The 19,639-nt window shown below is 46.7% G+C and overlaps 1 protein-coding gene across 1 annotated transcript in view; it reads right to left on the bottom strand.

The window, feature by feature from the left end:
- The window catches only part of TMOD1 (tropomodulin 1), an 81,536-nt gene that overhangs the window by 40,082 nt on the left and 21,815 nt on the right, over positions 1-19,639 (bottom strand). The window lies entirely within an intron of this gene.

Here is a 19,639-nt window from a genome sequence, read left to right as displayed (position 1 = left end):
AGACTTGCATTCCTCCAGAAACTCATCACTGAAAAACGGGGAGCTCAATCTAAGTCGCTCATTTACATGTAAGGAAACTAACAACATGGGAGGGGCAGAGGCTTGCCCAAGGTCACTGGCAGACAGGGGCGGAGCTAGGCTAGGACTCAGGTCTCTTAACCATACCTGTTTCCCAGCCTCTAACATTTTTTTAAAGGCAAGGGGGTGAGGGGTCAGCTGACCAGGGGCTGAGCACAGCGGAGGGCTCCAAGAGCATCTGCTGAGGGAGAAATAGGATTAAGTTGGTGTTGGGATGCATGAGGGTATTTACAGCCGTTGTGTAGAAAGTGGCTGGGGAGAGAAGCAGCCCAGGGGGGTTGAGTTAGGGCCCTGGATGCAGAATCAGGCAGGAAGAGGCATACCCAAAAAACAAGCAGAGAAAGCTGGGCAGGACTGCAGGGAGGGCCGGGCATGCTGTCAGGCTGCAGCCCTGGTTGGCCCTACCAGCTGCTTTCTACCCTCCTGACTGTCGTGCTCATGCATGCTGGCTGTTAAATATTTTGAACGTTGCCCATGGAGATGGGGCTCTCAAGAAAGATAGCATCAACCAATCACTGCGTTCTCTTCTTCAAACATGGGCAGGCTACCAGGTGTGGGCTCACTACTAAAGCAGATTCCTAATCAGGGTGGATCTGAATCACATGGACTTCACTTTAACTCAGTATCGTAGAGATTCAAAGAAGTTTACGGTTGCCAGGATGCTTAGAGATCATCCAGTGTACACATGCTCCCTTCAAGAGGAAACTGAGGCCAAGAGCAAAGAAAGACTTGCCCAAATCTAGAACCAAAACCAGGGTCCTTCTTCAGAGTTGGGGGAAGAGGGCAATCTTCTAGTTAGATCATTGCTTTCTCCCCACTCCCTTTCATTCGGGGAGGTCAGGAGCATATTGGGAAGGCTGATGTGAGCAGAATCTCACCTCACTTCTTGCTGCACCCCCAAAATGGCTAAATTGGAGAGCCGTTCTGTCTCCAATCTTTGTACCAGCAAAATGCATATCTTCACTCACTCACTCACACTTCAAATCCTTTCCTAAAAGCCCCCTCTGAGAGGGGAATACTATCAGCTATATGAAGAGAGCTCTGTGCCTGGCACATAGAAGGACAAAGCTTGGGAGGGAAATACTACTGTTTGACTGCAGTATGATTTTGTTTTTTGTTCTTTTTACAAGATAGTTTACCACTGTGCTGTTCCACTAAGAGTGGTGGGTGCAAGATCAGGAGACTGGAGTGTGAGCCCAACTCTGGGAGAGCTGAGGTGAGCAGGGCCCAGCACACTGATTGGTACACACAGGGGCTCAGAGAGTGGGGCTGGTGTGTGTGCAAATGCATTTAGGCCACAAGTCAGGAGGGACATTTGGGAGTTGGAGCACATTATGAGAGGACGGCCAGTTGGGAGAAAATCAAGCCGTGACTGATTTGTGGATGGGTGTCAAGAACATACGTGGTGCCACAGATACCCTAGTTTTCCTTAAGCAGCGGTCCTCAGACACTGTCCACCGTGATATGAAGGACGGCTGATGGTCCACAGATGAGCCCCATTTCCACGGGTATGTCCCAGGTGAGACAGGATTTCCTGTGGCTACTAGTGTGTGTCCATTCAGTGAAAGTACATCTACTGTAGCCCAGTTGAGTAAGGGCACAGCCTAAGTGTTGGCAAACGTCCATCTGTGATTACCCATAATAAGTAATCAAACTCTTTGTGACACGTCAGCATGTCACAGTTAACCCCACACCAGGCTTAAGCCCTGACTTGGAGTAATGATGTCTCCAGCAACATGACCTTGGGCAAATCTCAACGTTCCTCCATTTCTCTGGCTGTAAAATGTGAATAATAACAGTCACTCTCTCAGAATTGTTGAGAAAAGTAAATTAGATAGTGCAGAAGAGTGCTTAGCACAGTGCCTGATACAGTGAGCACATAAACTATTATTGACTATGGTTGCTGTTCTAAAATCAGATAAAATACCTTATACCAGGAGGTTGGTTACCCAAATATGTATGTTGGACAGGGGCTGTGTTATCCCAATATATCTTAAACTTCAAAAAAGGAACACATGCAAATATAAAATGAATTAAGCATGGAAAGCAAGTATTTTCCCAATGATCCCCACAAGGAAGACCTGAGAGATTTTTGTCACCATAAAGGATTTTGATGGCAGTGAGGTGCTGGGGCACATTCTGACTTCCGAAAGGCTCAGTATTGTGATGGGAGAAACCCATGAGCTTGAAACTGAGGGAAAAAGGGTTTGCAAACTCACATCTCATTTTGAATATATCTGATAGAGGCCACTGATTCAAAGTAGGGTTTTTCACATTTTTTTCTTTTTCTTTTTTTGTATCTACATGAGATAATGGATGTTCACTAAACTGGTAATCATTTCATGATGTATGTAAGTCAAGTCTTTATGCTGTACACCTTAAACTTCTACTGTGCTGTATGCCAATTATATCTCAATAAAACGGGGGGCAGGGAAAGTAGGGTTTTCAATGTCAGCACAAGAGGTATTTGGGGCTGGATGATTCCTTGTCACGTGGCTTGTTCTATGCATTCTTGGCTGGTTAGCAGCATCTCTGTCCTCTGTCTAATGGATGCCGGTAGCACCACCCCCCTCCTAAGTTGTGACAGCCAAAATGTCTCCAAATATCACCAGATATCCCTGGTAGGGGTGCAAAATCGTCCCTGATTGAGAAGCATTTCAGTGTTAAAACTGAAGCCCATATCATTCTAATAGGGGAGTGAAGATGTTTTTAATGTATTTTTAAAATATTACTTAGGTGGCATGTTAAAATATAGTTTCATTTATCTTTATTGAAAGCAGCTGACTTTTAAAAAACAACATGTAAGGCCTTTTCTAACAATTCTTAGCTTATTGGATTTTTAAAGTAAATACTGAGAGTATCAGCCTCATTAGGAGTTTATTTTCATTCTATCAAATGGTGCGTTTAGTGAACTATAACTTGACTTTCAATTAAAACCAAAGACAGTTGTATACTTTTTAAACTCATGATTATTTATCATTTTCATTTGTTTTCAAAAACAGCATATGAACTCACATGATATACAAGAATTAACTCAAAATAAATCAAAGAGCTAAATGTAAGAGCTAAAACTATAAAACTTTTGGAAGAAAACATAGGCATAAATCTCTGTGACCTGGATTAAGCAATGGTTTCTTAGATATGATACTAAAACAATAAGCAACAAAAGAAAAAAATAAATAAATTGGACTTCATCAAACTTGAAAATGTTTGTGCTTCAAAGGAAATTGTGAAGTAAAGAGACAACCCACAGTTTGGGAGAAAGTTTTTGCAAATCATATATCTGAGAAGGATCGAGTATGCAGAATACTTAAAGATCTCCTAAACTCAAAATATAAGACAATGGGGCTTCCCTGGTGGCGCAGTGGTTGAGAGTCCGCCTGCCGATGCAGGGGACACGGGTTCGTGCCCTGGTCCGGGAAGATCCCACATGCCGCGGAGCGGCTGGGCCCGTGAGCTATGGCCACTGAGCCTGCGCGTCCGGAGCCTGTGCTCCGCAATGGGAGAGGCCACAACAGTGAGAGGCCCGCATACCACACACACACACACACACAAATATATATATATATATATAATATAGATATATATACATTATATATATATAAGACAAATAACAGAATATAAAAATGGGCAATGGATCTGAATGGACATTTCTGAATAGACATAACAGAATATAAAAATGGGCAATGGATCTGAATAGACATAGAAGATATAAAAATGGCCAGTAAGCACATGAAAAGCTGCTCAACATCATTAACCATCAAGGAAACACAAATCAAACTCAGGGTGAGATACTACTTCACACCCATTAGGATGGCTATAATAAAAAAGATGAGTAAAAACAAGTGTTGGTGAGAATGTGGAGACATTGAAACACTCATACACTGCTGATGGGAATGTAAAATGGTGCAGCCCCTTTGGAAAATAGTCTGGCAGTTTCTCAAAAGATTAAAAGAGTTATCATATGAGACAGCAATTCCACTCCTAGGTATATACCCAAGAGAAATAAAAGAATATGTTCACACAAAAACTTATACATGAACGTTCATAGTCATAATAGCCCAAACGTGGAAAGAACTCAAATGTCTATCAAGTGACAAATGGATAAATAAAGTGTGGTATATCCATACAACAGAATATTATTTGGCAACAAAAAGAAATGAAGTACTGGTGCGTGCTACATCATAGATGAAACCTTGAAAACATCATGCTAAGTGAAAGAAGCCAGTCACAAAGGACTACATAGTGTCTGATTCCATTTATATGATATGTCCAGAGAACAGTCAGATCTGTAGAGACAGAAAGTAGATTAATGGTTGCCTACAGCTGAAGAGGAAGGTGAGAAATGTGGAGTGACAGCTAATGGGAACAGGTTTCTTTTTGAGGTGATGAAAATATTCTAAAATTGACTATGGTGATTGTCGTATAACTCTGTGAATATACTAAGAAACCGAATTATATACTTTAAATGCGTGAATTCTATGAATTTTACATCTCAAAAAAGGCATTATTAAAAATGGACTATGGGGCTTCCCTGGTGGCGCAGTGGTTGGGAGTCTGCCTGCCAATGCAGGGGACACGGGTTTGAACCCTGGTCCAGGAGGATCCCACATGCCGCGGAGCAATTGAGCCCATGTGCCACAACTACTGAGCCTGCGCTCTAGAGCCTGCGAGCCACAACTACTGAGCCCACATGCTGCAACTGCTGAGGCTCGTGCGCCTAGAGCCCGTGCTCTGCAACAAGAGAGGCCACCTCAATGAGAAGCCCGTGCACCACCATGAAGAGTGGCCCCTGCTTGCTGCAACTAGAGAAAGCCCACAAGCAGCAACGAAGACCCAACGCAGCCAAAAATAAATAAATTAAAAATAAATAAATTTTTTAAAAATGGACTATGTTAGTGAGGGGAAAATTACAAAAATGGCCAATGCAATAAATTAAATGCCCATGGAATGCTGAGAACACAGGCTCTTCATGTGTCAGTGGCCAAAAATGATGCTGAGATTGGGCAGGCTAGAGCTGGCCAGATTTAATATAGTGTCTTGTTTTACAGAGTAAGGTGCCATATTATGTAAGCTCATCATGGAGCAGTTAAATGTATAAGAAAATGCTGCCTTGGATGACTATTAGAACCTAAAACTGACTCGCAGACCCAGCCTACCCAATTGGTGAGGAAAGAGTTCCCACAACCATTTTGTTGTCACCTTCGACCAGGACATGTATGTGTAGAAATGTATCTTTCATTCCTTCATTTCTTATTCGTTCAACAAACATCCATGGAGTGACTATTATGTGTCCAGGCAGTGTGCTAAGACCAGGACCCCACCAAGGGCTCTCTAATTTGGAATAACTGAGGAGACAGAAGGTAAATGGGGGAAGCAGAGTAAAATGAGAGAAAAGTCTCAATTATAGCACGTGTGGAAAACAATGTATTGTTTTAGTTTTTAAGGTTAATCAAGATCCTACAGTGGGGTCCACTTTACTGAATAGCAAAGAATAGTCGATAACTAGCCTCTACATTCCTGTAAAGGTCGTATACGTCCATGATGTCTGCTGGTAATTGGAACGATCTAAACTTTAAGGCACTTAAGTCTCATTCTCCTAATCTTAATGTCTGCACAGGGTAAATCTGCTGGGCACATGCTTTCTTTATATTTAGTTCAAAGCATCAGTCTGCTCCTCCAAGACAGATATCGCTTCTGCATAAGGGGAATCTGTATTTACACACACACATCACATGTACATCTTCACTTCAAAGACCGGTGGGTTATGGGTGAGATTTGCTTTAGGAGACAGTTTTGGTACAAATATATATGACTTGGAGCATGCCTTCAGGTCCTTACTTACAATTGGAAATTTACTTGTGTGAGGAGGGCAGTGACTAATGCCTGGGCGATCTCCTTATTATCGCCTGACAGGAAAGTCAGTGTTAGTTTTAAGGAGGAAGAATTTCTAGACACTCTCTGATCTTAGGCTAAATATAAAATTATAGCTGTTATATGCTTGGGAGTGGGGAGGACTGTGGCACATTGGAGCTTTCAGTGCCTCCACACTACTCTGCTGCAGCTAATGACTGCCATGTAAGAACGTGGGTGGTATTTTCAGATCTGCTCAACTTTATGTGGAAGCTCTTGATTTTTAAATATTGACACATGATCCAAATATTTTAAGAACAATGTTCAGACCAAATAAAACACAGATGCAGGCCAGTCTCAGCCCATGGGTTGCCATTTTGCCACCTCTGATCTGAGGCTCCTATCAGACTAAAAGTCCAGGTAGAGAAAGTCAAGATACTCATTCATTTATTCCACACATGATTACTGAATGTCTTGCTCCTTTCAGGCTCTGGGCCAGAGGAAGAAAGAGGTGTATACATGGGTTTTTAATTTAGAGGTTTAAAAAAAAAATTAAAAATGAATCAAAACTTTGGGCCTCCCTGGTGGCGCAGTGGTTGAGAGTCCGCCTGCCGATGCAGGGGATACGGGTTCGTGCCCCGGTCTGGGAGGATCCCATATGCCGCGGAGCAGCTGGGCCCGTGAGCCATGGCCGCTGGGCCTGCGCATCCGGAGCCTGTGCTCTGCAACGGGAGAGGCCACAAGAGTGAGAGGCCCTCATACCGCAAAAAAAAAAAAAGAAAAAAAAAAAATGAATCAAAACTTTAATATGTTCTTGGAAATAATCACAGAGGGAAAAACTAGGCAATCTCTTCCTGTAGTTCCCTACTTGTGGTTTTTTAAATGGTGACTTCCGTTTAATGTTGTAAAATTAAAACTCGGACGTACAGCCTGACAGGTTAACATCTTAGTCTAATTTTCTCACCCAAGCTCTGGAGTCCAGCTGCCCACAGGACAATGAAAACTGACAAACCCTCAACTGCGTTGTTAGGAGCTCTAACACCCTGCAAACAGGTGAAGTAAAGGCCAAATATTAAGCATCTACACAATTATCACTATAATTATCTAATTATAGATAGCTGGGGCTATGAGAGACTCCATCCTGGCTAGAACTACTGCGGGCTGGGTTAGAAGTGCACCCACAAGCAACACATACACACACATACACATACACATACAATGTATTAAAAGGATCATAGACTCCTGGCAGCTCAGAGCTGCAAAGCCCTGAGACAGCCTCCAGGCCAATTCTTTCATTTTCAGTTGGGGAAACTGAGGCAAGGGAAACTGAGGTCACTTGCCCAAAGTCACACAGCTTGTTAGCCACACAGCCAGGAAGCCTAAGCTGATATATAGGTGACACTGCACATAATTAGCTTCTCAAGGATCAGTATGAGTGTCTTCAGACTGGTGGCTTAGCACATATACAATGTCCTTCACCCTGGTTCTTCACAGTGACAAAAAACAAGGAATTTTATCACTTTTCCCCCATAAATCAGCTACATCTAAGAACAAGGGAATGTACAATGTGTCCCTCCCCTTGGGCTGGGCTCCAGGAGTCCTGGGTTTCTGTTCTGTGACTGAACCATACACAGCCCCCTAGAAGAGGGTGGACCATGCTCTTCATCGGGTATTGAAAGCGAGGGCCGGGGAGGGCAAGGGCCTTGCCTGAGGTCACACGTGGACCGAGAGCCCGGGCTCCTGAATTCCAAGCCCCAGAAAGCTTTCCATCCCACCCGGCTGCCTTCCTCTAAGAACCGATCCTGGAAACCAGATGTGGCCCCGTGTAAGAACCAGGTTCCCTCTCCGGAGTACACCTCTTTATCACACTGGTCTCCGTTTACAGGTGGAGAAACTGAGGCACGGAGGCATGGAGTTACTGTCCTGGGTAAGAGTGAAACCCAGGAGGTAGATTTCTCAGAATTCCCACTGAGAAGTTTCGGAGGTAAATTTCTCTCTCTCTCCTGCTTCAAACGACCTCAGCCTGCCCAGACGCCCGTCCACCACAGCAGCAGTCCGAACACTGAACAGGCCAGTCAGCCATCCAGTTACCTTTTACACGGCATTTGACCCAAATGCTTTTTTTCAAGTGGCCTTGAGGACTTTTATTTTCCAATTATCTGCCAGGTCTGATTCCCCTTGTGTAAAGCGTGGCCCTCCAGTGCCTCGGGGCCCATCAGAAGACAGAGCGCCCGGCCTCTGCCCCGTTCACCAGCAGCTTCCAGATCCCACTAGAGGTCACTCAGTGGGGCTTCAGCAGAGCTTTCTTGTCACGCACGGCAAAACCTAGCCTGAGAGCACAGCACTCGTGCCTCGGTCACAGACGGGACAAGCGGGTCCAGACCTCTAATATGCCCACTCTCTCCATACATTCCCCACCCATCCACCCGCCCAACGCACTCTGGACTGCCTCCTCTCTTCCTGTTCTCTCCAGAAAGAGCCAGGCCTTTGGCTCAGCCACCATGACCCTGCTGCACCACTGGTGAAGCCCAGGAGCTAACACATCCCCCGGACAGCTTTACAGGGCATTCATGCTGACATCCAAAGGCACCCCCGTAGCCCAAGCCCAGTAGTTGTTTGTGGTGGAACCTATGGCTCACAACAGCACCCTTTGTGTCTCTCTGCTGTTCATGGCACAAGGTGAGGCCAAACCTTCCCTTCCCAGCGTTCTCCTAATCCTCCTTTTCTGCCTCATGTACAAGGAAAATGTTCCACGTTCCCCGCTGTGCGGGGCACCCTGAGACAACGAATGAGTGATTGCGCTCCACAGGGGCCCAAGAGAGGGAGACACACCCAAGTGTGAGCAGCTTAGTCTACCCGGGCTTCCTGGAGGCGGTGGCTCCTGAGCTGAGTGAGTCCCAGGGCACCAGGCAGGACAGCCGGGGTAAGAGAAGAGAGGAGAGGGATGTAACCGGGGATAGCACCGGGGAGACAGAGGCTTGGCAGGATGAGGGGGTGTGGCTCGCCAGGGGAAGGAGTCTGAGGCTGCAGGGTTTGGAAGCGTCTCCACCCGTTAGGAGCCGGCCTAGTTCAAGCTGTGCTGTCTCTTGCTGGGACCATCAGAGTAGCCTCAGGCGGGCCTCCCTGCCTCGGGCCTCTCCAACTGTACTCCCTTCCCTTCTATCAGCCAGACGGACTGCACCAACTGGCGCATCTGACCGGGCCACTCCCCAACACACTCACAAATGCTCAGCACCTCTACTAACGCACAGAATCATGACTAAGTTCATCAGCCAGACACGGAGAGCTTTTCGTGATTTGACCTCACCCTACTCCAGCCTCCCGATCTTCTCATCTTTAAGTATTCCATGTTCCAGCCACTCCAGGCTGCTCCGCATTCTGCAGCCGTGCCCCACACCCTCACCCTGCCAGGGCATTGCTCAGGCTGTGCTCTCTGCCTGGAATTCCATCCCTCCTCCCCTCCCTGCATTCATCCTTCAAAGCCCTTCCCTTGGGCACCCTGTCCAGCCTTTGCTGTGCTCCCCGCACTGATCTGGTGATTCTCCTTCCAAACACCCTGAGGCATCTTGCGAATTCTTATATAATGTTCCTTCTAATTTGTCTTGGAGCACATTTATGCGGCATCCCTCTCCCCAAGGAGACTGAATGCCCCTCAAAGGCCAGCTGGGATGTATCCTAGTCGTCTCTGAATCTCCAGCACCAAGCAGTGAGTGCTAATGTGTTCTGAATTGTCCAGAATCACACAGCACTGATGTTCCAGCAGGAAAAAGGTGGTATTTCTTGGACACCCTTCAAGTCAGCATCACACCTGCTGCCCTGAGCTGTTTGCTGGGCACCCAGCTACTGCCCCAAGCAGGTCTGGGGAAGGGGATGCATTATGAAGGGTGCTAGAGTGCGGGTGCCCACCATGGGACCAGAGTTTCCTGATGGAGATTTTGGAAAATGCCAAGCTAGAGAGTAAGACCTTTGTAATGTTTCCTTTGGGGATCTGGATTTAAATTCCTAGCAACTCCTCTTACTCCTCCTCAGAACTTTTGGCAGAGCAGAACATCAGGCCATCAGACTGGCAAACCCATAGTGACAGACTTCAAATTGTCACCAGTATCATATCTCCCCTTCTCCAGTAATAAAAGCACTCCACCCTTAGCTGAGCACATGGCCACTTAGATTAAGGACTACTTTTCCCAGGCTCCTTTGCAGCTAGGTTGGGTCATGGTATGAGAACGGTCCAGTGGCAACTTCCAGTAACTTTCCTTAAAAGGTACTTGAAAAATGGCTTTTCTCCTTTTCTCCACCCCCACCCCTTTTCTTCTATTCTAATGCCTGGAATGCAGCTATCCTGGCCACCACCTTGGATCATGAGGATGGGGGCTACACCTTAGTGATGGCAAGGACGTGAGCTGAATGGAACCTGGGACTCTGGGACGTTTGGGGAGCTAAGCTCCCTACCTGCCCTAGACTGCCCACCTCTGGACTTTTATGAGATGAATAAACCACTGCTTACATCATGTTATTTTGAATCTCTATTACTCACAGCTAAACTGCATTCTAACTGACAGCCTGGGTTCTCATCCCAGGGCTTTGAGGCCACAAACAGGGCACTGGTGCTCTCTGACTTTGAATTCCCTTTCTGTAAAATGGTCAAGATCTCCTTTAGCTTGAAACCTCAGAATAAAGCCTTGAACTCTATATTAGAAACAGATTATGACAATCAGTTTTATCACCACAGGGCATAATTGTTCACTTCCATTCAACTGAACAGACACTGCATTATGGGGAGACTCTGTCAGGGCAGCTGCATCTGGTTGTGCAAGTTGTGCACTGGCACAACTCCAAGGGCATTATATGTTCTCTGGTTTATGTGAACAGTGGTTGCTGGAGTTGTGCAGTGCAAAACTTGCACAACTGTACCTGGCTGCCCTATACCTGTGGTGCTACAATGTGGTTCTAAATTGCAAGAACCCTAGATTCTAGTGGGCAAATCATATATTCAGGTTCAACAAACATTTATTAAACACCTATTATGTGCCAGGCACTGGGCTAGGTACTTTTCATCTATCTATCTATCTATCTATCTATCTATCTATCTATAAATCTGTCATGTGAACAGAGTCAGAATTGGAAACTGGGAGACCTATAGTCCAATCAACTGCCAAAACTTGGTTTTGTCTGTATATTTGAATGAGCTGCCAACATTTTCAAATAGGAAACGTGCACATAAAAATTCAGATTTCCAGGCTCTTTCTCTTTTTAAAAATTTTTTAAAATAAATTATTTTATCTATTTATTTTTGGCTGCATTGGGTCTTCGTTGCTGTGCACGGGCTTCCTCTAGTTGCGGTGAGCAGGGGCTACTCTTCGCTGCGGTGTGCGGGCTTCTCATTGTGGTGGCTTCTCTTGTTGCGGAACACAGGCTCTAGGCGCACGGGCTTCAGTAGTTGTGGTACGAGGCTCAGTAGTTGTGGTTCATGGGCTCTAGAGCGCAGGCTCAATAGTTGTGGCACACGGGCTTAGTTGCTCTGCGGCACGTGGGATCTTCCCGGGCCAGCGCTCGAACCCAAGTCCCCTGAGTTGGCAGGTGGATTCTCAACCACTGTGCCACTAGGGAAGCCCTCCAGCCTCTCTTGAAAAATTAGATGACGTGGCAATACTGGACAACAATTGGCAGAGTGGAACAGCAAGTGCCCTTTAGTCAAACACAAACTCTCCCATTTGCCTCAGTCCCCACCACTCCCTCCTGTCTCTGACACAGAGGCCAAGAAACGGTTAACATTTATCACTGGCTCTGCTGTTGCTTTTCTTCTTGGAAGGTAAAGCGGTAAGTGAAAAATTTCTTTCTTATGTCCACATCTCTTTCAAGAGTGGAAAAGTAGGGCTGCCCTGGTGGCGCAGTGGTTGAGAATCCACCTGCCGATGCAGGGAATACAGGTTCGTGCCCCGGTCCGGGAAGATCCCGCATGCCGCGGAGCGGCTGGGCCCGTGGGCCATGGCCGCTGAGCCTGCGCGTCCGGAGCCTGTGCTCCGCAACGGGAGAGGCCACAACAGCGAGAGGCCCACGTACCGCAAAAAAAAAAAAAAAAAAAAGAGTGGAAAAGTAAAAGATGACCCAGGATGGCCACGTGCCTCACGAAAATTGGTCCATCTTCCTCCCTTCGTTATATTACCTACCCGATGTTGTGGGTGCTGGTTTGCTGCCTCTCAGGTAGAAGGTGTGGCAGTGGGAGAGATGGGGAAGACTGTGGGGCGGGTGGGAAGGCAGGGTTAAAACTTTATCTATGGTAATTTTTTTTTTCTTTTTTTTTTTTTTTTTTTTTTTTTTCTTTTTGCGGTATGCGGGCCTCTCACTCTTGTGGCCTCTCCCGTTGCGGAGCACAGGCTCCGGATGCGCAGGCCCAGCGGCCATGGCTCACGGGCCCAGCCGCTCCGCGGCATATGGGATCCTCCCAGACCGGGGCACGAACCCGTATCCCCTGCATCGGCAGGCGGACTCTCAACCACTGCGCCACCAGGGAGGCCCTTTTTTTCTTTTTAAGGGTGATCTGAATCAAGTAAGGCAACATTTTTACATTTGTTAAGTCTGGATAGTGGAAACATAGGTGTGTATTCTGTACTCTATTATATGTTTAACATACTTCCTATTAAAAATGTCAAAGTCAAAAAGGAAACCGCTCAGTGTCTTTAGTGGGGCAGGTGCTGTGCTGGGGGCTTGGAGGGGGAGGGTCAGGAAGGCTTCCCAAGGGAGGGGTGGGGAGGTTGGGCCTTGAGAAATGGGATGATTCTGACTTGAGAATGAAGGGCTCCAGACCCAAGAGGTCCCCCAGCAGCAGAGGCAGGGAGGAGAGGATGGCAGGGCAGGGAGGAGGGCATTCTGGGGAGGCTGGAGGCCGGTCTTGGGGAAGGCAGTGGGGTGGAGAGGTGGTCACGGGGCCAGAAGACCCCGTGGGATGGGGACACACTGACAGCTGGCCTCACTCGCCCTCACCCCACCAGGCCCATCCTTGGCTCTGTGCACGGCCGGCAGTGTTTCTAAGGATGTGTGCCTATTTTTAGAGCAGAGATTTATTTCTTTCCATTTCAACTGTTTACTTCTGTCCCCGGCTTGTGAATCTACTGGTTTGTGCTACAAGGGAGAAGCACAGCCCTGTGGACCAAACATGGCTGCTTCCTGCACAGCCAAGAGCAACCTCTGGTTTATAGGATACCATTTGGGCCATGAATATGGAGGATTTTATGATCTTGTGGAGTCTGGTGGGAAGCCATGCAGTGTGACAGGAAGTCCCAGGATTTTGTCCTGGTGCTGTGGCTTACTTGCTGTGTGACCTTGAACAAGTCCCTTCCCTTCTCTGGGTTTCAGGGTTTTTGTTGTTGTTGTTGTTGTTGTATTGATTTTTCATCACTAAAGTGGGGATAGTACTGCTTACCTCAAAGGGTTGGTATGAGGATTTGATGAAATACGTAAAGCACTGGGTGAATGACATGTGTGTAGGAGGGACCCTGTAAATCAGGGATTCTTTATCTGCGCCGTGTTTGTATATACAGGGATAGAGGTGGGGCTTAGATCATGTCTAAGTGTTCCTCTAACTCTGAGATTCTACAGTCCTAGGTTTTCTCCCCCATCATTTCTCCCTGTAGTTCATGGTCCCTTGGTCTCAGAACTTTTGACACATTTTGGGCTGAGGGAGACAGGTCTACCTGAATTCAGTCTATCACCTACCAGCTATGTAATTCTGGGCATCCATTTCCTTTTCTTAAAATGATTTCAACCCCAACCTATGAGGATCAGTCTCATAGGATCCTCGTGGAGGTTTTTTGAGATGATGCCCATAAAACAGCATAGCACCTGGCATGTAAGATGACCTCAACAGAAAAATAACTGTAGTTTTAAAATTATTATTATTATTATTTCAGGCCTTGCAGGGGCCTGTTGTTTTCCATTGTTGTTTCTATAGTTGTAATGTGTCACAGACTCCCAATAGCAGACTTCAAAATCAACTTGTAAAACCCAATTTCTTTGTAAGTTTGGGGTTATCTCTACCATCTTCTCTTGTGTAAATATTCTGACCCTTTTACTGAGACACTAAAAAAGATTACTCCTTTTCCTCAAAGCCTCATTAACAAGTAACATTTATAGTGAAATTCTTTGTGCTGGTGGTTTCTTTCTTTTTTTAAGATTTATATTTATGGTGAAAATAACACAACAACTTCAAGAGAAACTGAATTAGAAAAAAGTAATTTGCTGGTAATTCCCCAGCTTTGTTCTCCAAGTTGCCTTCCAGGCCCTCCCACACACACTCACAGGAGGTGGTAGTTAACAGCCCAGGCTACTGGGTCTGACTCTCTGGGCTGGAATCCCAGCTCCTGGGCAGGCTACTTCATACCTCTAAGCCTCAGTTTCCCCATCTTTAAAATGGAGCTGATAACCAAACCACTCAGAGGACTAAAGAAGATAATCCATGCAGGGCTTTGTCCCAGTAAATGTCAACTATCTATTGATGCTATAAGAGCTCACACACTGTACCCTGCCCAAGTCACAGTGTAACTTGTCATTCTCAAACATCACTGTACATTGCCCGTTTTCCCTGTTGCCTGGTACAAAGGCAATCTGAACCGAGAAGCTGGCTCAGCTTCAGAGCAGCATCCACTTAACTCCAGAGAGACAAGAAAGGGCAGATCCCCTTGGGGAATCAGTCAACAGCAGATACTTTTAGCACATGGAGCATTCCTCTCCCGTGGGAGTCCAAGTGCAACAATCTCATGATAAGCTTGAGTCTTTCCAGGACGCAGACTAAGAGAGAGAAAGTTTTGGGGACTTTTTTTTTTTTTTTTTTTTTTTTAACCGTGCCCAAGTTTGGAATCCTCTGCTGCAAACAAAGCAGCTTTCCAACTCTGTGTACTCTACTGTATCACATGACACTGAGGCTTAACAACTGCATCACTGAAAACATAACCCCCTGAAACATTACCTGTTAGCTGAATTCAGGTCATAAGATTGCCAGGAAATGCTCATAAAATCAGAGACAGTTAGAGCTGGAGGAGGTGTCAGAGGGCATCTAGGCCCACTGTGTCCATTTTGCAGATAGGGAAACTGAGATCCAAAGAGGGAAAAGCACTTGCCAAAGTTGGGAGCAGAGCCAAGATTGAATAAGGACCTCAGCATCTCAGACTGTTTCTAGGAAGAAAAGGGGATAATTTTTCATACAGCACCTTCCCCAACTACAAAACCAGAGCACATCCGTGGCTCAAACTATCTTCCTGAAGACTCCAGTGAAGCCTTGTAGCGGTGTGGCTAAGATGTGAACTTTTAGAGCCGTGTCATGGCTCTGCCACTGCCTCATTTCAGTTTCCTGGACAAGTTACTTCACCTCTCAGTTTTCTCATCCGTAAAATGGGCACGATAACAGTGCCTGCACCATAGGATTAGGATGACGGTTGAATGAATTAATATTTTCAAAGTGCCTAGAACAGTGTCTGCACATAAAAAGTGCCATATAAGCGCTTGTTAAACCAGAATTAAAACAGGAGGAGTATAGAGTATAAGAGAGAGGGCAGCGGGCCTGGGCTGGTTCTGCTCGGGCCTGTGACCACAGCAAGTTCCTTCCCCTCTCTGGGCTCAGTTTCTGCCCTGTAAGTTGAACAGTTGGACACCTGCTGGTCTCTGCATCCCCTCCTGGCCAGAGGCTCGGAGGCCTCTCCTGGTCTGCATACCTTTGACCCCTCCCTGTGCTGTGATTTCAGAACATGGGCTGAGGGCAGGTGAAACTCGAGCTGGAATGTTTGTGCTCTCAGACAGAATGGAGCCCCACTAGATCTTTTCAAAACTCCCATCCTGACTTGCAAATCAGGTAACAGAGACATCTCAGTGAAGGGCTAATTGTTAGATGGGGACAAAAACCCCGCTGGGCTCCGTTATCTCCTATCCTTGCTCTGATTTCTCTTCTCTCTTTCTTGAACTTAGAGAGAAAGGGGGCTTTGAAAATGTCCATTTGAAGCCACAGTGCTACGAGGATCACAGGTCTCGGATTGCCCAACCCTACTCCGAAATTCAAGTGCACTCGTACCTTCCTCCTGCCAGAGGGGGAGGTGCTACACTTTGGAGCCTGTCTGAAATCTGAGTCTCCACGCCCTGGTGCTGTGATGCCGAGCAAGTCAGTCTGCTCTCTGCACCTCACCGGGTTCTCCAGCCCTCCAGTGTTCACACGCATACCTTCCTGTTAATCACTGGTGAGAAGGGCTCAGGGCAGCTGGCTGTGTGACGGTACAGAGGCCCTGGGAATCTGCTGCTAGGGTCAGACACCCTGATACTAGGGGTGAGGCCATTTGCCAGTTTAGAAGTGAAATGGAGCTCCTAGCTGGGGCTCAAGCAGTCCTTAGGGGCTCCACTCTCGGTTCTGAGAGGGCTCCGCCATCTGCCCCCTTCCCACTCCCAGGTCTGTTGCCTGGCTCTGACCCTTGTCATCACCTACCCAATTTGTAGCCACAGCCTAATCTAAACTCACCCCCATCCAGGGGCTCAGGGCAACTCCAACAGCCCCAAGGCCAGAGGCAGCAGGCTCTGGGGGCTCCTGGGAGTCTGTGCTTCACCCTGAAAACAGCAAAGGTTCTGCAAGATGGCAGAAGGGTTGTGGAGAGGGGCAGGGGCCCCTCCTTATCTTCAGGAAAGATCTCTCTCACTACCATGGGAGCCCTTCCACCTCTCACCCATCTCCCCAGCATCTCCTCCAGTCCATCTGTCCTTAGTCGGCAAGTCCACTGACTCTGCCTTCGGGACTGCCTGGGCCTGCTGAGAAAAGTCCACACTCTTTGGTCTTCCTTGCACCCCTCTGCCCCCATATCTAGCCCAAACCCACTTCCAGGCTCAGCGAGCCCTCCACAGGAACCACGCCTAAACTCCCCATCCCCAATTACTTGCTGTACATGAGCCTTTGCTTGTGACCTTCACTCAGCATAGAATTCTTTGTTTTTATTCTTGACTTTGAAAAATCTAGGACCCAGTTCCAGTATCACCTATTCTGTGAAGCCTCCTACCAAAAAGAATTAATCCTCTCCCTGAGCTCCCTGTGTGCTCCCACTTAGGACGTGGTGTATTATGCCCACTCCCCACTGGACGGAGGGCCTGAAGGGCAGAATCCCCGCTAGGCTCCCCTGTTGCTGGCCGCACAGGGGTCGGCGCATGGCAGGTAACTGAGTCATGTTTACTGAATTGACTAGAAATAGCTACATCTTCCTTTAGTTCTCACTTTTTAAAACTATCTGCTCTTGCAATTCTATACGACGGTGATCTAGGAGAGAATTTGAACAGAATAACTTTATAGCACTAAAACTGGAAGCTTGCTTGTTTCTTCCCTACATCACTCGTTTTTATGGCAACCCAGGCTAAGGGAAAGCGATGGTGCAGGGGAAGGAGGAACCCAAGGCTCTCCCACCAACGCTGCCTTCTAATCAACCCCAGCGGCCTCACCTCAGGGACCGCCTCCTCCCGGCGGGGTCAGGGTGGGGGGCAGCGGGGGTCGTGAATAACAAGATGAGGACACATTGCTGGAGGGGCTTGTCACTCTGTGTGGCCTAGGACCCAGCACCCCTAAACAAGGATTCTGGGTTATCTAGAAAGAAGACATTTAATCAAACCCAGAGATAAGACCAGGTTATAAGCTCATGGAAGCTTAGCTTTGAATGGGACCAACCAACTCCATTATTTCATGGATGGGGACACTGAGGCTTAGGGACGGACAGCAACTGGCGCAAGGTCACATGAATGTAAGAGACAGGGCCAGGGTTGCACCTGGGACACCTAACCTCTAGTCCTGAGTATTCCCTGCTAACCTACATTCCCTCTACACTAGCTGCAATTACTTGAGGGTTAGTGAAATGGTAAAGTAGTGTTTTCCTGTATGGATCACTGTTAAACTAGGGTTGAGCGGTGACAGGTTTTTTTTAAAAAGGCATGAAATATCCCATTTTTAATTTAAAAATATATCAAATGGGAAATTCACTTAATTCAGTAACATTCATTCTCTCCCTTCTCTGAGCTGGGCATTGGCCGGCGTCCCTGAAATAGCCACCTCCGTCAGCTCTGCTGACAGCTCCATGGTGACTGGCCAAACCACAGACAAACCACTGCCGTAACCTCACTGCAGAGGCAAATTCTGAGTACTAAACACACTTATATGTGCTACCTGACACATATTCCCCACCATCCTGTGGCAGCTGGCTTGACAGAACGGTGGACTTGGTTTTTGCAGACTCAGCTGCAGTACAGCTAGGTGGTAATACCCTTCAGGACTGGGGCAAGGGTCTCTAGGAGCCTGTACACGCTCTGAATCAGAGTCCAATACATGGTGCTTCTTCTCCCACGGCCAGGATTCATGGGTCCAGAAAATGGGAGTAGCACCCCTCACTATTACCAGTGGTACCCCTAGTGACCCACTGGAAAACATTGTGCATCCTGTTCCTGTGACCTGATGCTGTGCTGGCCTCAAGGTCTTAGTTAGTTCCAAAGGGAGGAATGCTTCCACTAGGAGACACAGCAGTGATTCCACTGGATTAGAGGTTAAGACTGCCACTTTGGGATCCTTATGCCTCTGAATGAATAGGCAGAGAGGGAGTTTCTGTACCGGCTGGGGTGATTGGTCCTGGTTACCAAGGGTAAATCAGACTGCTGCTCCACAAGGGAGGTAAAGAAGAGTATGTCTGTAATACAGGAGATTCCTTAGGGCTTTCTTAGTATTACCAGGACCTGTGATTAGAGTCAATGGAAAACTATAACAACTCAGTCCAGGCAGGACTACTAATGGTCCAGGCCCTTCGGAACTAGGTTCACTCCGCCAGGCAAAGAACCACACCCAGCTGAGGCTATGGTTGCTGAAGGCAAGGGAAGTACAGAATGGACAGTGGAAGAAGGTAGTTATAAATACCAGCTATGACCACGTGACCAGTTAGAGAAACGAGGACAGTGTTGTCATGAGTATTTCCTCTGTATTTTTTTATGAACATGTTTGTGTATGTGTGAGTCTATGTATGTGTATTAAGTAAATATCTTTGTTTTCTTCCCTCTCTTATTCTCTTAACATGAAACACAAGATGTATTGGTTTTATATGGTGGTATCTAAGTATTGTTAATTTTACATCATAGTATTAAATTACGGGAGATCAAGGAGAAAAGCAAACATTACTCAAGGACTTTACTTCTTCTGGTAGGTTATACACAGGATAGTTGTATCATGTTAGGCAGAATTATGACCTTGTCATTGTCTTTATTTGGAGATAAGTATGGTTTAAGGAGATGTGTATGGGTGCCAAGTTGACTAGGAGTGGACTTGTGATGGTTAATTTTATGTCTCAACTTGACAGGGCCATGGGGTGCCCAGATGTTTAGACAAACATTATTCTGGGTATGTCTGTGAGGGGGTTTCTAGATGAGATTAACATTTGAATTGGTAGACTGAGCAAAGCAGATTGTCCTCCCTAATGTGGGTGGGCCCCACCCAATCAGTTGAAGGTCTGAATACATGTAGAACAAAAAAGCAAAGGGGGAATTTCTTTCTGCCTGATTACTTTGAGCTGGGTAATTGCTTTTGTGTTTTTTTTTTTTCTTGCCTTTGGACTTGAACTGAAAGCACCGGCTCTTCCTGGGTCTTGAGCCTGCTAGTTATTCGACTGAAACTATACCATCAGCTTTCCTGGTTCCCAAGCCTTTGGACTCAGGCTAGAAC

The sequence above is a fragment of the Mesoplodon bidens genome (genome assembly GCF_964165515.1).
Source record: "Mesoplodon bidens genome assembly, chromosome: 6".
Taxonomy (NCBI): Eukaryota; Metazoa; Chordata; class Mammalia; order Artiodactyla; family Ziphiidae; genus Mesoplodon; species Mesoplodon bidens.
Note: the sequence above shows the minus strand (reverse complement) of the source record. Positions and strands in the feature narration are given on the sequence as shown.